This window comes from Pteropus medius, unplaced genomic scaffold (genome assembly GCF_902729225.1).
Source record: "Pteropus medius unplaced genomic scaffold, Ma_sr-lr_union100, whole genome shotgun sequence".
In the NCBI taxonomy this organism is placed as follows: domain Eukaryota; kingdom Metazoa; phylum Chordata; class Mammalia; order Chiroptera; family Pteropodidae; genus Pteropus; species Pteropus medius.
In genome coordinates this window covers 5,547,489-5,565,163 of record NW_024340692.1, presented here as the reverse complement: position 1 = coordinate 5,565,163, position 17,675 = coordinate 5,547,489, and the positions used below count along the sequence as shown (strand labels likewise).

At 36.8% G+C, this 17,675-nt stretch overlaps 1 non-coding gene across 1 annotated transcript; it reads left to right on the top strand.

The window, feature by feature from the left end:
• Positions 1-321: 321 nt before the first annotated feature.
• LOC120599176 (small nucleolar RNA SNORA31) lies at positions 322-449 on the top strand. Its single transcript, XR_005651834.1, has one exon. It is a non-coding gene; the product is annotated as a small nucleolar RNA SNORA31 (small nucleolar RNA).
• The last annotated feature ends 17,226 nt before the right edge of the window (positions 450-17,675 follow it).

The following is a 17,675-nucleotide window of genomic DNA, read 5'->3' as shown; positions in this document are numbered from 1 at the left end:
AATGAGTATATGAGCACACGACTTTTTCAATGGCATGTCAGAAAAGATTCTTTGAGGAAGTTACACTTGAACCTGAGTACTGAGTAAAGGCCAGCTATGCAAATATCAGGTAACAAAATATTCCATGTGTGTAGAAATCATTAAAGATGAGTTTGACAAGTTTAAAGAACAAAAAGGAAGTACTATATAGGTGGACTGTGATTAAAAAAAAAAGGGGGGGATGCATTCAGTTTTATGATGTATTATAGAATGATACACTTAAAACCTATATAATTGTATTAACAAATGTCACCCCAATAAGTTAAATAAAATTGGTTGCAACTATTTGACAGACCTGGAGTAGTTACTGTCTACTGGTAATGTTTCCACTATAAATGAAAGAAAAATGTGTCCTCACGTTTTCTGTCTGTCCGATTGTGGCAGCTAAGATTAAATGGAGGAATACAGGAGAAAAACAGAGTAACAGAGATAAAAACATGAACAGAGAATTTTTGCAATAGTGAAGATCCAGTTTTACTAAAAAAGGTAGGAGAAGGTCTAAAATTTGAGTTTAAAAGCAATTAGAAAGGTCATGGAGGTTGAAAGGAGCTATATCATGTAAGCTATGAGGAAAAATTTGAAATTTACCCTTCTGGCGATGGTGAACCTTTGGAGCATTTAAACAGAGGAGTGATATGAATTGATTTACATGTTTAAAGGATTGTCTTTACTCTCCGGATAATGGATAAGGGAGCATAGTGAAATGTAGACTGGGAAGATGACTTACAAGTTACCACAATCCAGGAGAGAAATAATGGTGGATTAGACTCTGAAAAGTACTGAGGGAGGGGTAGTGTTTGGACTCAAGGCATATATTGGAGGTGGAACTACACTTGCTGGTAAATACAAAGAGTAAGGGACATTTATTCCAAGTATGCAAGGCTTATTCAACATTCAAAAATCAATAAATGTAATCCATCACATCAACAGGCTAAAGAAGAAAACCACATGATCATAACAATAGATGCAAAAGAATCACTTGACATAATCCAACAACCATCTATGATAAAAAATTGTCAGAAAACTAGAAACAGAGGGAAACTTTCTGAACTTGGTATAGAATATTCACCAAAAATCCTATAGTTGACATTATACTTAATGGTGAGAAACTCAAAGCTTTCCCAGTAAGATCAGGAACAAGTAAAGGAAGGATGTTCCTCCTCACCATTGCTTTTCATCATTGTACTGGAAGTCCTAGGTAATGCAATAAAACAAGAAAATGTAATAAGTGATATATAGATTAGGAAGAAAAAATAAAACTGTCGTTATTTACATATATCATGATCATCTTGTAGAAATTATGAAGGAATCGACGAAATAATTCCTGGAACTAATAAGCAATTATAACAAGGTTATAGGATACAGGTGCAAAAGGTAGCTTCCCTATGTGCCAGTAATGAACAAACGGAATTTGAATTTAAAAATACAATATAATTTACATTAGTACCCAAAATATATATATATTTAGGTATAAATCTAACAAAATATGTATGCTATCTATAGGAGAAAAACTACAAAACTCTGATCAGATCTCTTGATCAGATCTCTGAACTAAATCAAGGAAGAACTAAATACATAAAGCGATATTTCATGTTTATAGATAGGAAAACTCAATATTGTCAACATGTCAGCTCTTTCCAACTTGATCAATAGATCCAATGCAATCTCAATCAAATTCATAGCAAGGTTTTTGTAGATATCTACAAAATTTCAAAGTTTATACAGAGAGGCAAAAGACTGGAAATAACCAACACAGTATTGAAGAAGACTAGTTGGAGGACAGACATTACCCACCTTCAAGTTTTACTACAAAGCTACAGTAATCAACATGGTGTAATGTTGGTGAAAGAACAAATGGATCAATGAAATAGATTAGAGAGCCCAGATATAGACCCCCATGAATATAGTCAAATGATTTTGGATAAAAGAGTAAAGGCAATGCAATGGAGAAAATGGTGCTGGAACAACTAGATATCCACATGCAAAAAATAAAAATAAAAAGAATCTAGACACAGACCTTATATGCTTCACAAAAATTAACTCAAAATGAATCAGTGACCTAAATGTAAAACACAAAACTCTAAAACTCCTAGAAGATAACACAAAAGAAAATCTAAATGACTTTGGACTTGGTGATAATTTTAATTCATCCTTGACACAGTGAATTGATAAGATAGACTTCATTTAGAACTTAAAATCTCTGCTCTTGGCTGTTAAGTGAATAAGACAAACCACAGACTGGGAAAAAAAAAGTATTTGCAAAAGACATATCTGATAAAGGACTATTATCCAAAACAAACAAAAAACTCTTAAAACTCAACAATAAAATAATGAACAAGCGGATTAAAAAATAGGCCAAAGATCTTAACAGATAACTCACCAAAGAAGATATATGAGTAGCAAATCAGCATTTGAAAAGGTGCTCTACATCATAGTCATCAGGGAACTGTATATTAAATCAATAATGATATATCACTATACAACTATTAGGTGGCTAAAATCCAGAACACTAACAATACCAAAGGCTGGTGAGGATGTGGAGGCACAGGAACTCTTATTAACTGCTGGTGGAAATGCAAAATGGTACAGCCACTTTAGAAAACAGTTTGGCAGTTTCTTATAAACCTAAGCATACTCTTACCAAACAATCTAGCAATTGTGCTCTTCGGTAATTACCCAAAGGCATTGAAACTTATGTTTACACAAAAACCTGCACACAAACGCTTGTAGTAGCTTTATTTATAATTGCCAAAATTGGAAACAACCAAGATGTTCCTTAGTAGGTGAGTGCATAACTGTGGAATATTATTCAACACTAAAAAGAAATGAAAGCTATGAAAAGACATGCAGGAACCTTAAATGCATGTTACTGCCAAGCTATGAAAAGACATGCAGGAACCTTAAATGCATGTTACTAAGTAAAAGAACCAGTCGGAAAAGACCACATATTATATGATTCCAACTATATGATATTCAAGAGAAGGCAAAACTACGTAGACAATTAGAAGATCAATGGTTGCCAGGGGTTAATGAAGACGAAGAGATAAATAGGCAGAGTACAGAGGATTTTTAGGGCACTGAAACTACCCTGTATGTCTTTATAATGGTGAATACATGTCATCATAAATTTATCAAAACCTATAGAATGTACAACATGCTATGAACTCTAATAGAAACTATAGGCTCTAGTTGATAATGATGTATCAATGTAGGTTTGTCAATTATAAATGGACCACTCTGATGGGAGATACTGATAATGGGGAAGATAGGTATATGGGAAATTTTACTTTCTGCTCAATTTTGCGGTGAACCTAAAACTGTTCTAAAAAAATTAAGTCCGTTTTTAAAAAATGAAGGACAGAGACAAAGTAAGGATAACAGCTAGATATTTGGCCTGAGCAACTGGAAGCATGGTGGTGACGATACTATGATGGGAATACTGGAGGAGAGACAGATATCTGGGAGTAGGGCAAGAGTTACATTTTGTAAATTACAGATTTTAACTCTTGAAGACCAAGAACACATCATAATTATGTGATGCCAATTTACTTTTTCTTATCTAGACTTTGAAATAACATTTCTCCTTCTATCTTTGTGCATATACTTGAATTGCTCTAAATTCTTCTGCATATCTGCTCATACAGATAAGTACACTCTGCTAGAGATAAATGCCCAAGGTGTGCTCACATTAAGAAGAAAACCCAGACTAGGGAAAGAAAAGAAATGTCAGAGGTGAGGTTCTGAGTTCAATGCTATAATCCCTGTACCAAACTCCAGACTACATCTTGGAAGAGGAGATATATATAGAAGTCCCCAGATAGGTTTAAGGACCTGAAAACACAGACACTTGCTGTCCCTTTCCTCACTGGGACCAAAATTGTTGAAGGGATGGGACAGGAAGGCAGGCTACAAATAATCTAGAAGGGCACTGGAATGCCCCCACATATTTATCATCACGCCAAAGTAGTTAGTTCAAAAAAATGTTTCCCATGTGCTGGAGAAGGACCTAATGATGGGGAGAAGGGAGGGAGAGTTATAGAGGAGAGAGAGAAGCTGAACCTAGAGAGGCCTTGTAGTCAGGACTACAAATGGATGACCTGCATGAGTCAGCAACCACTGCCCAGATAAGAACACCAGTATCTAGAGGTAAGTGGTGTGAATGGTAGACTATCTCCCCACCCTGCCTAGGCACTATATATATATAAGTGCCCAGGAGATACAGCACAGAGAAAAGACCTTGAATTACCTAAAATTTGCATCAAGGCTCCTGGAGCAATAGAAGGCTGGAAGTACCAAATAAGTCCAGTTATTGAAAAAGAAAGTTATGTTTTTTGCACGCCTAATTATGTGGAAAGCCTTCTATGTGCTATGTATGGTTTTAGTGTCTACTGAAAGACATGACTGTGGTTCTCTGTTTTGACTGACAAGAAATGTGAGCAGCTCCTCTGCTCAAATTATTCATGATTCAACTTCAAAACAAAACCTTCCTACTGCTCTCCTTTTAGTCTTCTAGCTCAGTTTATTTAAAGCATATCTTGAAAATTGCAAGGTGATTTTTTTTTAAAGTTATAATCTGCAACTTTTTAGTACACTGCAAACAAAATAAAATATAGATAGAAGTAAGATGCTAAAGTGAGTATAAGCCTGCCACTGTAATCTAATTGCTGATTTATGTTCATAAAAAGTTCATGCTTTTCATCAAATGACTTTTTAATAATTTGTATGCATTTAAACTTATAAAATACTTATTTTTAAAAGCACTTTTAACATTTTTATATTTTATAAATTGAAATTATTTGAAAATGATATTTTAGAAACAGACTATTGCTGAAAATATTTACAAGCTATCGATCATAATAAAATTTTTCATTTTAAATAGAATATTTTGGAAATGTCACTCATTATATAAACTGTCTATATATGTCATTGTTTATACATACTAGCTTAATACTACTAATACCTATTGTGTGTGTGTGTGTGTGTGTGTGTGTGTGTGTGGTAACAACACTTAATAAGAGATCTATCCTCCTAACACAATTTAAGTGTATAATACATTACTGTTGACTCTATGTACAATGTCACAGAGCAGATCTCTAGAGTTTATTCATCTTGCTTAACTGAAACTTTATGCCTATTGACTAATAACTCCCCATTTCTCCCTCCCTCCAAGCCCCAGTAACCACTATTTCAATCCTTGATTTTATGAATTTGACTACTTCAGCTAACTCATATAAGTGGAATCATTCAGTATTTGCTTTTCTCTGTCTGGCTTACTTCATTTAGTGTAACGTCCTCAAGGTCCATCCATGCTGTCTCATATTGAAAATTTTCCTTCTTTTTTAAGACTGAATAGTAGTCCACTGTATGTATATACCACATTTTCTTTATCCATTCATCTGTTGATAAATATTTATATTGTTCTCACATCTTAGCTGTTTTGAATAGTGCTATAATAAACATAGGAGTGCTAATATCTCTTCAAGATCTTGATTCCAATTCTTTTTGTAAATACCCAGAAGTAAGGTTGCTGGATCATATTATAGTTCTATTTTTAATTTTTTGAGAGACCTCCATAGTAAAAACTGATACTTTGCTGCTCTGTGTAAGTACCAGTACTAAAATCTACATTTATTATTCCTTTTAATCTTCCTCTTGACTCTTTGTGCCAGATCCTATTGTTACCTCCATTATAACATTTGAGAAAACTGAGACTTAAATAACTTGGTCCAAGTCACACAGGTAAAATTGGTGGAGCTACCTGACTTTAACTACTACACAGTTTTTCAATGATCTCTCAAAATCTAATTCATGAGAAATAAATGAAAGTCAGTGAAAGAAGTCTAAACACCAATTTAAGAATAGGAGACATGTGATCATGAGTCACTTTAGAAAATACGGGAACTTTATCGATAACATTTTAAGAATTAGTTTCCTCTCTCTCTTTCTCTCTCTCTCTCTCTCTCTCTCTCTCTCTCTCTCTCTCTCTCTCTCTCTTCTGTCTGTCTCTCTCTCCTCTCTCTCTCTCTCGTCTCCTCAACGGCAGTCATCTGACACAGATTGCTATACAACAAAATCTTCCCACACTTGGCCATCAGGAGGATCTAAGTTTCTCATGGAATAACCAATAATGTAACTAGTGAAGTGATGAAGGATTTTGAGATGCCAGAAATAAACTGAGAATTCCCCTTTACAACATTAGTGAGGCCAATACGGCACAGTTAGAGGAGAAAAACTAGATATTACCAGAAATAGGCTAGCTCAAGAGAAACTGGTTGTGCCACAGACATAACCTTCTGCATGCAGGAACATCCTCACAGTAGGGTGCTCAGACCTGGGTGCACTGTATCCACAGCATCCATTCTGACAGTATTTTCACCAGCATCTATACATCTCCAGGTGTAACCAACAGGTCTCAACTTCTTTATGACAAGGTACCTTGACAAATCCTGGCACACAGAAGCTGTGTGGCAAAAGAACAGATACCAGATAATTCTGTGTGCAGATAACGGACTTTGGGTACAGATAATTTAGAGCAAGTTACTCTGAGTAGTGCTCCCTATCTATAAACTGCATGTAACACTGCTTTTACTGAGAATTACATGGTATATAATATGTAACTCTCTTGCTTTTCCTCAAAACTAAATCTCTCTCTCTCTCTCTCTCTCTCAAAGTTCAGGCTTATATATCTATCTTCCTACTCAATAAACCACTTATATATCTAATGGATATTTCAAATTCAATATGATTAAAAGTGAACTTTGAGTCTCCTCCAAAAATTGTGCTATATCTGTGAGTTGCACCATATAGGTTGATGGTAATTCATGCCAAAAATACTGGAATCATTCCCAGCTCCACTTTTACTCTGACAGCCCATGCCCCAACCCCTCAGGAAATCCTGTCAGCATTATTTATAAATTAGATCCAGGAGCTGACCACTTCTCGCTCCCTCCACTACTATCTGAGCTGCCATCGTCCCTCTCCTGGGTTATTACCATAGCCTACTAACAGGTTTCCCTAATTTCTACCTTTCCTAACTTCAGTCTGTTTTCGGCACAGCATTCAGAATCATAGTTTGGAAACACAGATCCGACCATATCCCTTCTTTGCTCAAAACCTTGCAATGCTTCCCTCATTTCAGTCTTAATGAATGACCAATGAGGATATATATAACCTGCATTGCCCTTCCCCTCCCCCTTGCATCCCTCCAGCCATACTGGAAGTTTTCAGCCACACTCCCACCCTAGGGCCTTGCTTCACCTACAGACTTTGATTGGGAAGCTGTTTCCTAGATATCATGACTAACTTCCTAACACCCTTAAGTCTTTGACCCAATATTACCTTCTCAGTAAGGCCCTCCCTGACCACCCTATCTAATCCACTAAACTTCTCAGCCCTCTGCATTCTTAATCTGCACTACATTGATCTACTTTTGGGTTTTTCTACATTTATTACCTTTGAATTTATGTACTTATCTTTTCTTTTTTTTAATTTTCTTATTTCCCTGCTAGAATGTAAGCTCCTAGAGATCAGAGTCTAGGTCTGCATTGTTCCTGATGAATCTCAAGCACCTATGACAGCACAAAGTAGGTATTCAATAAACATTAGCTGAGTGAATAAAATAATTTGATAATACAGTTTAACACAGTAAATATTAACTTCCTTATCCATTCATTGTCTCATGAAGGTTGGGCCATTCGCCAAAGAAAACGGTGAAGAATCCTTAAATCGCTCTGAGTTGCCATAAGAGCAGGATCTAGAAGCCTCTTGATTCCTGAGCAAGCAAGACCTTGAGACAAATCAGATACCTTCACACTGTAGTGAAATAACAAAATGTCTGATAATGTGACAAGCGGATGGGAGACATGAACACTCTCATACCTAGCAAAATTGTAAATACATATGTACCCTTTGACCCATCAATTACATATCTAGAAAATTTTCCTACAGACATATTCACATAGGTCTTAAGAAGATTATTCTATCTAACAGTGTTTTAATAGCCAAAGATTGGAAACAACCTAAATATCCATTGGTAGGAGCTTAGTTCAATAAGTTATAAGATACTGGTAATGGAATATTCTGCAGTCATTATGACAACAAAGGAGATCTATATCTACAGATATGAATTAATATCCTGGTGAAAAAATAAAGCACTATGCATTATAAGCTACCATCTGTATATAAAAGATACAAATGGAATCTCTCTGGAGAAATAAATAAAAATATGGGTAACAAATGTTATCTCAAGGGAGGAAAACTGGGCTCCAGGAAACAGTATTTGTAATAGAGACCTTTGCACTATGTACCCTCCGGCACTGTTTGAATCTTTTATCAAATAGAAATGCTACTTCTTTGAATTAATAACTTTGAAAACTCACATCTCCTATGAGTATAAATTATTTTGGAGAATCACTCATTTCTGGAAGGTTCTTAGGGTCAGTATTTACTTTTTCAAATTTATCCTCTCTACTTCTATAAAACTAGTCCTGTTGTGGTTTATTTCTACTTCCATGAATTACATGTTATTAGAATGGAAGTGATTTATTATTTTCACCTTCACTATTTTTAGTTTGTAAATGTGATCTTAACTCTGATGTTTCTGCTACTGATAATAACCTTGATTTGATCAGGAGCTGGTCTACAGCACACTGGACAAGCAGGAGACCCTCTGGGACAGCAACACCCTATTTTTTCTAGTCACTCTTCCTAATCTTGTGGAGGAAAAAATGAAAAATCAAAACACAAGCGTGTCAAGACAGAATGCTTCAGAAGCACGGAAATTACTTTGGGAGGTGAGATGTCATGGATTTTAATCTTTATTTCCAGGCCTCTGATGATCTCACCCAAAACTGTCCTGACCCTGCCTGGGCCTCTGGTTTCCTGTTTGCAAAGTAAAAATTTTACACCTCCTAAGCTCACACAAACACTGTAAGGTAATGAGCATAATTGCCAAATATGATACTACTATTTCTCAATCTCAACAACAAATGTGCCAAAACAGTAGCAGGAAACCACATGCCTTTGAAAACAAAGCTAAAAAAAAAAAAAAACTTAAAGGTCAAGAATTACAGCACTGACTCCCACTCACTTTAGTCTTTACTTTCTCAAAGGATGATGTCACTGAAAAATTGTGGATTTGGAATCTCACGAATCGAAGCGTAGACCACTAAACGGAGAGCCCCTTTAAAACAGGGACTTAGTATCATTTTTGTTGTATCCTCAGTGCCTCCAGCAGTATCTGAATTTAGTGTCTTTCAGAAATTCTTATCAGGCTACCTTACTCACGTGCATGGCTTTCATAACCACTGCTACATAGATTCTCATAATTATGTTTCTCCAAGCCAAATCTCTTATTTAAACTCCAGACATATGCATGCAAATTAGCACTTCATCTTAGATGTCTGGATGTCCAAAAGACATCTTAGATGTCTATATCTTACGATATATCCAAATCCATTGTTACAAACGTCCACCTCAAATCTGATCATCTTTCACAGTTCCTTTTACAAATGATGGCCCTATCATCCAGCAAACTTTGCAGGCAAAATTCCTAGAGTCATCTGTGTCACCTTCCTCTTCCTCACCCTCATATCTGATCCATCAATGAGTCCTTCCACTTGAACCACCTAAATAGCTTTCTAATCCATCCTCTTTTCTCCATCATACTCCCACCACCATTCTTGCCCTAGGCCAACTATGCTGTCACTAGAGCTATTACAAGAGTCCCCTGCCCGGTTTACCATCAGCCACGCTTGTCTTTCTTTCTCCTGTCTGCTCTCCACATCACAAAGAGTGATCATGTCATGCTCATGTCCAAGTTGTGAATGGATTCAACTGTTTCTAGGATAAAGACAGAAACAGAGAGGCTTGTATCTCTAGCTTTAAGCCTCACACAGACACACACACAGACACACACACACACTTCAGCCACACTGAAATCTTCCAGTCTTTCTCCCTTGCCTTGCTCCTCTGTGCCACAAGGCCTTTCTACTTGCTGGTCTCTCTCTGGCTATACTCTTCCCTCCCTCTTCACTTGGTTAACTCTTATCCATCCTACATATCAAGTCTAGGTATTATTTCAGCAAGAAAAATTTTCCTTCCTTCTCTAAGCAGGTCAAACATTATATATTCTCTTAGTAGCATGGATCGCTCTATCCTAGCATTTAACACAGTTGCAATTTTATATTTATTTAGGTCATGGTTATTTTTTTATGTGTTTTTGTTTTCTTAAATTTTTAAATTTATTTATATATTTTAATTAGTTTCGAGTATACAGTACATTGGTTAAACATCTATATAGTTCATAAAATGATCTCCCCAATTCCTTCTTCCTTTCCCTGGCCCTTCACCTAGCCAACATATTAATGCTAACTGTATTCCCTATGCCCTGCTCTCCATCCCCATGACCATCTATCAATTACTAATTTATACTTCTTTAATCCTTCACCCCATTCTCCCAGCCCGCCAAGCCCCTCCCCTCTGTCCTTCACCAAATTGTCCACTATATTTGTGAGTCAATTTTTGATTAGTTTGTTTTCTTGTTCCTTAGGTTCTGCATATAAGTGAAATCATATGGTATTTATCTTTCTCTGTCTGACATTTCATTCAGCATAATAACCTCTAGGTCCATCCATGCTATTGCGAATGGTAGGATTTCATTTTTTTAATGGCTGAGTAATATTCCATTGTGTATATGAAGCATAATTTCTTTATCCAATAGTCTGTTGATGGGTATTTAGGTTGCTTCCATATCTTGGCTATTGTAAATAGTTCTGTCATGAATATTGGAGTGTATCGATCTTTACAAATTATTGTTTTGGTTTTCTTTGGATAAATACCCAGAAGTGCAATTGCTAGGTCATAAGGTATATCCATTTTTAATTTTTTGAAAAACCTCCAGACTGTTTTCCATAGTACTAATTTGAAAACCCACCAACAATGTATGAGGGTTCCCTTTTCTCCCCATCCTCACCGATACTTGTTGTTTTTTGATTTATTGATAATAGCCATTCTGACAGGTGTGAGGTGATATCTCATTGTAGCTTTAATTTACATTTCTCTGATGATTAGCAACCTTGAGCATCTTTCATATGTTTATTAGCCATCTGTATTTCCTCTTTGGAGAAATGTCTGGTCAGGTCTTCTGCCCATTTTTTTAATTGGATCATTTGTTTTTTTTGTTGTTGAGAAGGTCGTGGCTGTTTTGCTTGTATTTTTTTACTCATCTAAGTATCTCTAAGACAGATCGCATGAAAATAAGAGCTTGGCAGATTTTTGATCATCACTGTGTCTCTACTGCTTGAGTCACAAAGATACTCGAGGAACATTTGGTCACGAGTGTTTCAGTGAAAACATTTTTATAGGAGAATTGATAACCAAGCATTTACATGCACTGTGCATGATCCCTAAAAAACAGCTCAAACCTTTCAAGTGAAATGTATTCATCTGTTAAAATAGATATTAAAAATAACTAATTTACCAGGTTTGGAGAAGGGTTAAATAAGTTTGTATCATGAAATGTTTATCCCTGTGCCTGAAAAATACTCTTAGCAATAGATATCAGTTCTCTCCTCCTTGATTCCTCATCTGGTAGATTAAGTGATAAAAATTATCTCTTCAATAAATAAATAAGTGATTTATCAAAGACAAGATCTGCTCAGATAATTTAGTGTTTCAAATAGCTGGAATGACAAAAAATATAAAAAACAAGATTCCAAGCTTTTATGGAGGTGACAAGGACTGAAAAATACAAAGTAGAAACATGAAATAATATGAGTTCCACAACAATAAAATCAAACAAAATAAACTTTTCCACGAATCCATGGGAGATTAATTGCCAAATAAGCTTAAAGTACCGTGAGATCAGGGAAGAGAAAAATCATTCAAATTGGAGGTGGTGGGACTCGGGTAGAGCCTTTTAGGATGGATAGAATAGTGCTGGGTAGAGAATTAAGTGAGTGGGGAGTTGGCCAGCTCTGGTTAGATGTAAGAACAAAGAGAAGATTATCCCAAAAACAATGAGGAGCCAAGTTGCCTGGGGCAGGGGAATCAGAGTAGATAAGGCTAAGAGAGTAGTTAAGAACCAGGTATATGAAGTTTTGAATGCCAAGGTATGAAATTTTGACTTTGAACAGAAATATCAAGAATATAAACCTTTACAAATCTAGATGTACTGCCACCATTTCAAATCCAAATAAAATACAACATAGGTTCTCCAATTTGGTCCCTAACTTTCTCCAAAATTGCAAGGCACAGGAAAAAAGGGAGGGAGATGGGGAGGGAAGAAAGAAGGAAGGAGAGGAAAGGAAATGGACATCTAGCAAGCAGCCTATGCCTCATAAAGGTTTCACACTGTGTACAACTATGTGGTTGAATCTTATCTCTATGACTCCCCAAGACACGCAGGTCAAGAGTATGTTGGCTTTAGTGTCTTGGGGATGTCATCTCTCTTCCACCGTCTGTCTCTGGCACTCTATCCATTGAGCCTCTCCAAATCACTGGTTACTAGGAAGGCCCACACAGGAAGAGAAGGGGCATGGGACCCCCAATGGGATGTTCATGTGAAGAACTACAGACCATGAAACCTTCTGTGAATTAATTCTAAGTATTTTGATTCATGGGATGAGTCTGGGTAGCCTATTCCACCACTTTCACTAGCTCCTCCTGCCCCACCCCCGCATTTCCCCATGTTGCTCAGCAATCCTTGGAATACATGAAACAAAAGATAATTAGTCTTCCTACAAAGTTAAGGGGAGAGGTTTAATACCATATATACATATGGTATTATGTGTTCACAAGAGCAGACTTCTTCATATAGACATGGGGAATTTCCAAGTGAATGCAACCTGGAAAAAATTAAAAAACTATAAATTTCATCATCGGCCTTCAATGAGCTACTGTTTTACTGACTGAGCGTATAATAATGTGATCTGTGCACCTTTCTATGTGCAGTCACTTGGCTTTTCTGAGATTCCACCACATGAGCAAAATCGAGCACGATATCATAAGCCTGCCATCCCTCTTCTCCCTGGTGGAAGAGGAGTTCCCTTCACCTATTGCCTTTTGTGAACAACAGCAGTAGCTCTTGCCTTTAGGGGCCTAGTGGCCACCTGACCACAGGAATCCTTTCAGATGGATCCAACTTCTTTACCTGAAAGTGCAATTTAGACGGCTAACACCATCTACCACCTCCCTAGCCTAGGTCAGGCCCGCCTGAATTATGTTTACATAGCCCCCTAAACTTTTTTTTCATAGTGTTTATTAGAGTTTGCAATTGTATATTTTGTGCATTGTATTTGTAATGTTTATCTTCCTCAATGGACTGTATCTCCATAGTAGCAGAAGAAGTATTGGGTTCTGCTCACCACTGTATCCTCAGTATCGATCCCAGCACCAAACATATAAGTGATACTCAATAGATATTTATGGATGGACGGACGGATGAACAGACGGACGGACAGACGGAAGAAAGGTAAGAGAGATAGATTGGCCAGGAATTCCCTTCCCAACTGGCTCTTTTAATATCTCTCTCCACTCTTCTTAGAGTAATTCACGAAATCCCTTAAGGGCAACTACTAATTATAATCCTATCATCGATTGGTAATTTTCAGAGAGAGAGAGAGAGAGGCAGATCTGGAAAAAAGGGTTAAAGCCTAATATTTGCCTAAATGGGGCATCATCAAACAATCAAATGACAGAACTAAATTTTAAGGGGTGTCTGTGTGTGTGTGCATGTGTGTTACTCATGGATTAGTTAGAACAAGGGCTATTCAATTTCAAAATAACGTGATAATAAAAATAGGATAACAAAAACAAATTGCTGTGAGACTAAGTAAGGTATTAGAAAGGTACTGGGGGAGTAAAGGAAGTTGTGATATGTGAGTCCTTTGAAGAAGCTGGCATTTGAACTGGACTTTGAAGAGTGAGCGGTGTGGAGAAAAGGAAAAGAAAATCATGTAGCGGAGGAAACAATACAGTGAGACCCAGGGATATGAAAGGGCCTGATGAATCAGAAAATGGGGAAAGGTTTGGGAAGACTGGAAAGGAAAATGTAAATTGGACGTTTTCGGAGACTGAACTAGAGAGATAAATTCTCTTCTAAATGTTCCCTACTGGGACTGAAGTAAAGAATAAAGAGGGCAGGACTTAGATAAGTTCAGGGAAGAAATGTGATAGAGGACAATGCACAGGTTTAAGGGTCTCAAGGACAGAAGCTTAAATGTCTGTTTTTCTACTATCTAATGTTGCCACATTGAGTAACTTTATTTAATCTCTCTAAGCCTGTTTCATCATTTGAAAAAAATAAATATAATACCTGTCTCAAAAATCTGCAATAGGACCAAATGCAAAAACATATGCAAAATCCAGCACATAGCTGGGCTTTGAAAAATGTTCACTTCCTTTTGTGAGTTTCATGTCACTTCCTATAACCATTTCTGATCTCTCCTCACCACTACCTGACTCAAGCCCAGTTCCCCCAAGTGACGAGTGTTAGCTTTGACTGGTCATAATTTCTTTGGATGGCTCTTTTTTTGCCCGATTTTTGCCTGATGTCTTATTCAGGCCATCATCCCAAAGCTCTACATATTTGCATGTCCCTATCTCTCAGAAAAAAAGCATTAACAAAAGGCTTGGATTTTCTGTTAGTAATTGCCAAGTTCAGCACCCGCGTTCTTTTCCTTTTCACCTCCTGCCCAGCCCATATTCTCCCTAACTCTCACCTCAATCAACCATTCAAACTTCCACATCAGTAGATGGAAAACAAGAATGTGCGAGGCTCCCTGGGAGCCTGGCTATTGTTTGAGGGAACTGGAAGCCACGGTGCTCAGAGCTTCCATACTCCCTACTCAACCCGCACCCTGCTTCCTGTCAATCATCCTGGAACACTGAGTGCTGGGCCAACAATTTTGTCCACAGGATGTTTGTTTGCAGGCACTGCCTTCCAAGTCTCAAAGCTCAAGACTTCCGCTGACAATCCAAACACCAAAATGAGAAAGGGGGGAAAACCCTTGGGCAGTTCTTTTAATACCTAATAAGGTCTATTTATATTCAAAAATAGCAACAGGTTATCTCAGCTTGCAGAAGCTGAAGAGGCTAGGAAGCCTGAACTTTAAAATCCTGAGCCTCTGGGAAGTTGAAGTATGGGTTTCCGAGAACAGACACCAAAAGCATGTCCTTACAACACCTTTAGCATATTTCATGGTCAGCTTCCATAAATGATCAACTCCTGTTTTTATGGGCACACTGGACTGCTCAGAGGGTAAATGCCTGGCTACTAAGCCCCAAAGCAAAAGAATATGTAACACACATGTACATAGAAATTCAAGGTGCTCAACCAACGTTGTGGGATAAATCCAACAACCTGAGGTCATCGGGTAAATTCCTGCAAACCTTTCAGAGTTTGTATGTTCTAAGAAGTGTTTGAGATTCTAATGATTACATATGAAACAATTATATTTGAAAAAAAACGACTATTAAAATACTATTATATATGTTCTCAGGAAGCAGGTAAGAGTTCTCCTGCGTATTATTAATATAAAGATCCCTCGATTGTCTTTCTGAGTCATTCAGTAGTTTACTTGAGAGCGCTTGGCATGTTTATTCCTACAGTTTCTATATAATTACTGAACAGAAATTCTGAATCTCAGTGTATTTACCAAGCTACCACTTATAATCTTTGTATCACTGGGGAATTAACATCGTCTCTCTGAGGCTAGTTATTTTTGCCTATGAAAATGTATCATTACAAAACTTTTACTAGATAGTAGTGAAGGTTAAATGAGATCAAGTGTGAAAGGTGCCTGGCATGTAATTGATGCTCAATAAATGAGGAAACAGAAAAGTAGGAAGAATTTGAGAGGCAGTCCCAGGATTGGCTTTAAAATGGCTCCAACTGCCACTTTCACCATCTCAGGGAAGTATTAAGAAGGACCCAGCAGTAGCACTGGTACTTTAAAGAAAGCTACAGAGGACTTCGATGGGGACAGTTTTGAGATAAGACAGATTAAGATGATCCAAAAATGCATTATCTAAAGCATTCTAAGTTCAGGAATAATTTGTCAAATGGGTTATAAGTACTGAGCAGAATCAAGAACAAAAAGCAATATGTGCCAGTTGATCCCTACGACATTAACATGCACCTGCGGAGGAGTGTTACTAGAAAACAGGACTCACAGTCCCACAGAGGAGGAGTTTGCACTGGTCATACCTGAGGGAGGCCCCGAGTTACGATGACTTGGGAGGCTTAAGATACCCCATGTTTTGAAACCAATTATTCAAGTTCTGGCCAGATTTCCATACAGTGCTCAGCTCATCTGCTCCAACAGAGAGTTAATTCCCAGGTTATTACAAATACACACACACACACACACACACACACACACACACACACACACACACACACACACACACACTTCTTTCTTTCTCTCTTCAGCTTAAAAAAAAATCTTTAAAAAACAGAATGGGGGTTTGTGGAAGGCTTACTAAACCAAGCCACTAAACGTTCAGAATCAGTGGACTATATACAAGGAAAAATATGTTGTTTTACTAATTAAAATAATGCTGATTACAATTAATTTTACCATTTTATATGTATTAAAATGGCAAAGATTTTTAGAAACAGCCATCAACCACCAGAGTACTGAAGTATATAAGGATGAGATTGAAACAAACTCAATACTGTATACTGTATACTTATATACAGTATAGACTTTCTAAACCAATATGAAAATATGTAGCAAGATTATTAAAATAGTTTCATGATTTTTGACATAGTAATGCCATTTACAGGATATCTGTCCTAACAAAGGAAAGAGAAGTATGGCCGAAGCTCCATAGTCAGAGTTGTTTATCATATCATTATTTATAAGAACATTTCCATTAAAAATGGAAATACTATAAATGTCCTATAATAAGAAAATAGTTAACTATATCGTAATAGTATCATATATTATGGAGCCATTAGAAATCATGTTTTCAAAGAACATTTAAAATGACATTGAAAAATAATAATGATTTAAAGTAACCTAGGAAATCAAGTGGGTTATTATACATTGTCTCGAACACACTCTTCTGTATTTTCCAAATTTTCTTCAGTGAGTATAGCTTTCTTTTATATTTAGAAAACAAGCCATACACAGTAATACCAGCATAAAACCTCAGCATTTATAGATAAGACTATTAAAACAATCTATAGCAATATCACTAGCGACAGTACTTTTGAAAGCCAATCACACTTTCCTTTATAATTTACAGTTAATTAGAACATCCAGTTAGAGGCCCAAAAAATTTGAATATGAAAAAAAACTATTCCTTTTTTTTTTTTTTTAGGGTGAGAAGGGGGTTCCTTGTTGCTTTATCTAAGCAAACTGCAGTGCCCTTAAAGCTGTGAGAGATATACTTCTTCATAGCTGCAAAGGAAACATTTGCAGAACCGAAAACCCCAGAAATTACAATATATTCTTAGTCATAGTAGAATGGAAAGCACATGAAATATTTAAAACATGGAGTTGAGATTTCATTTTAAAATACTTTAATTGCCAGCACAGAGCTGTTCGCTTTTATTTCAGAGCTTAGTAGATTAGCAACAATGGGTGGGAAAGCAGGGGAAGTTGGGCAGGAGGGAAAGAATGGAGGAA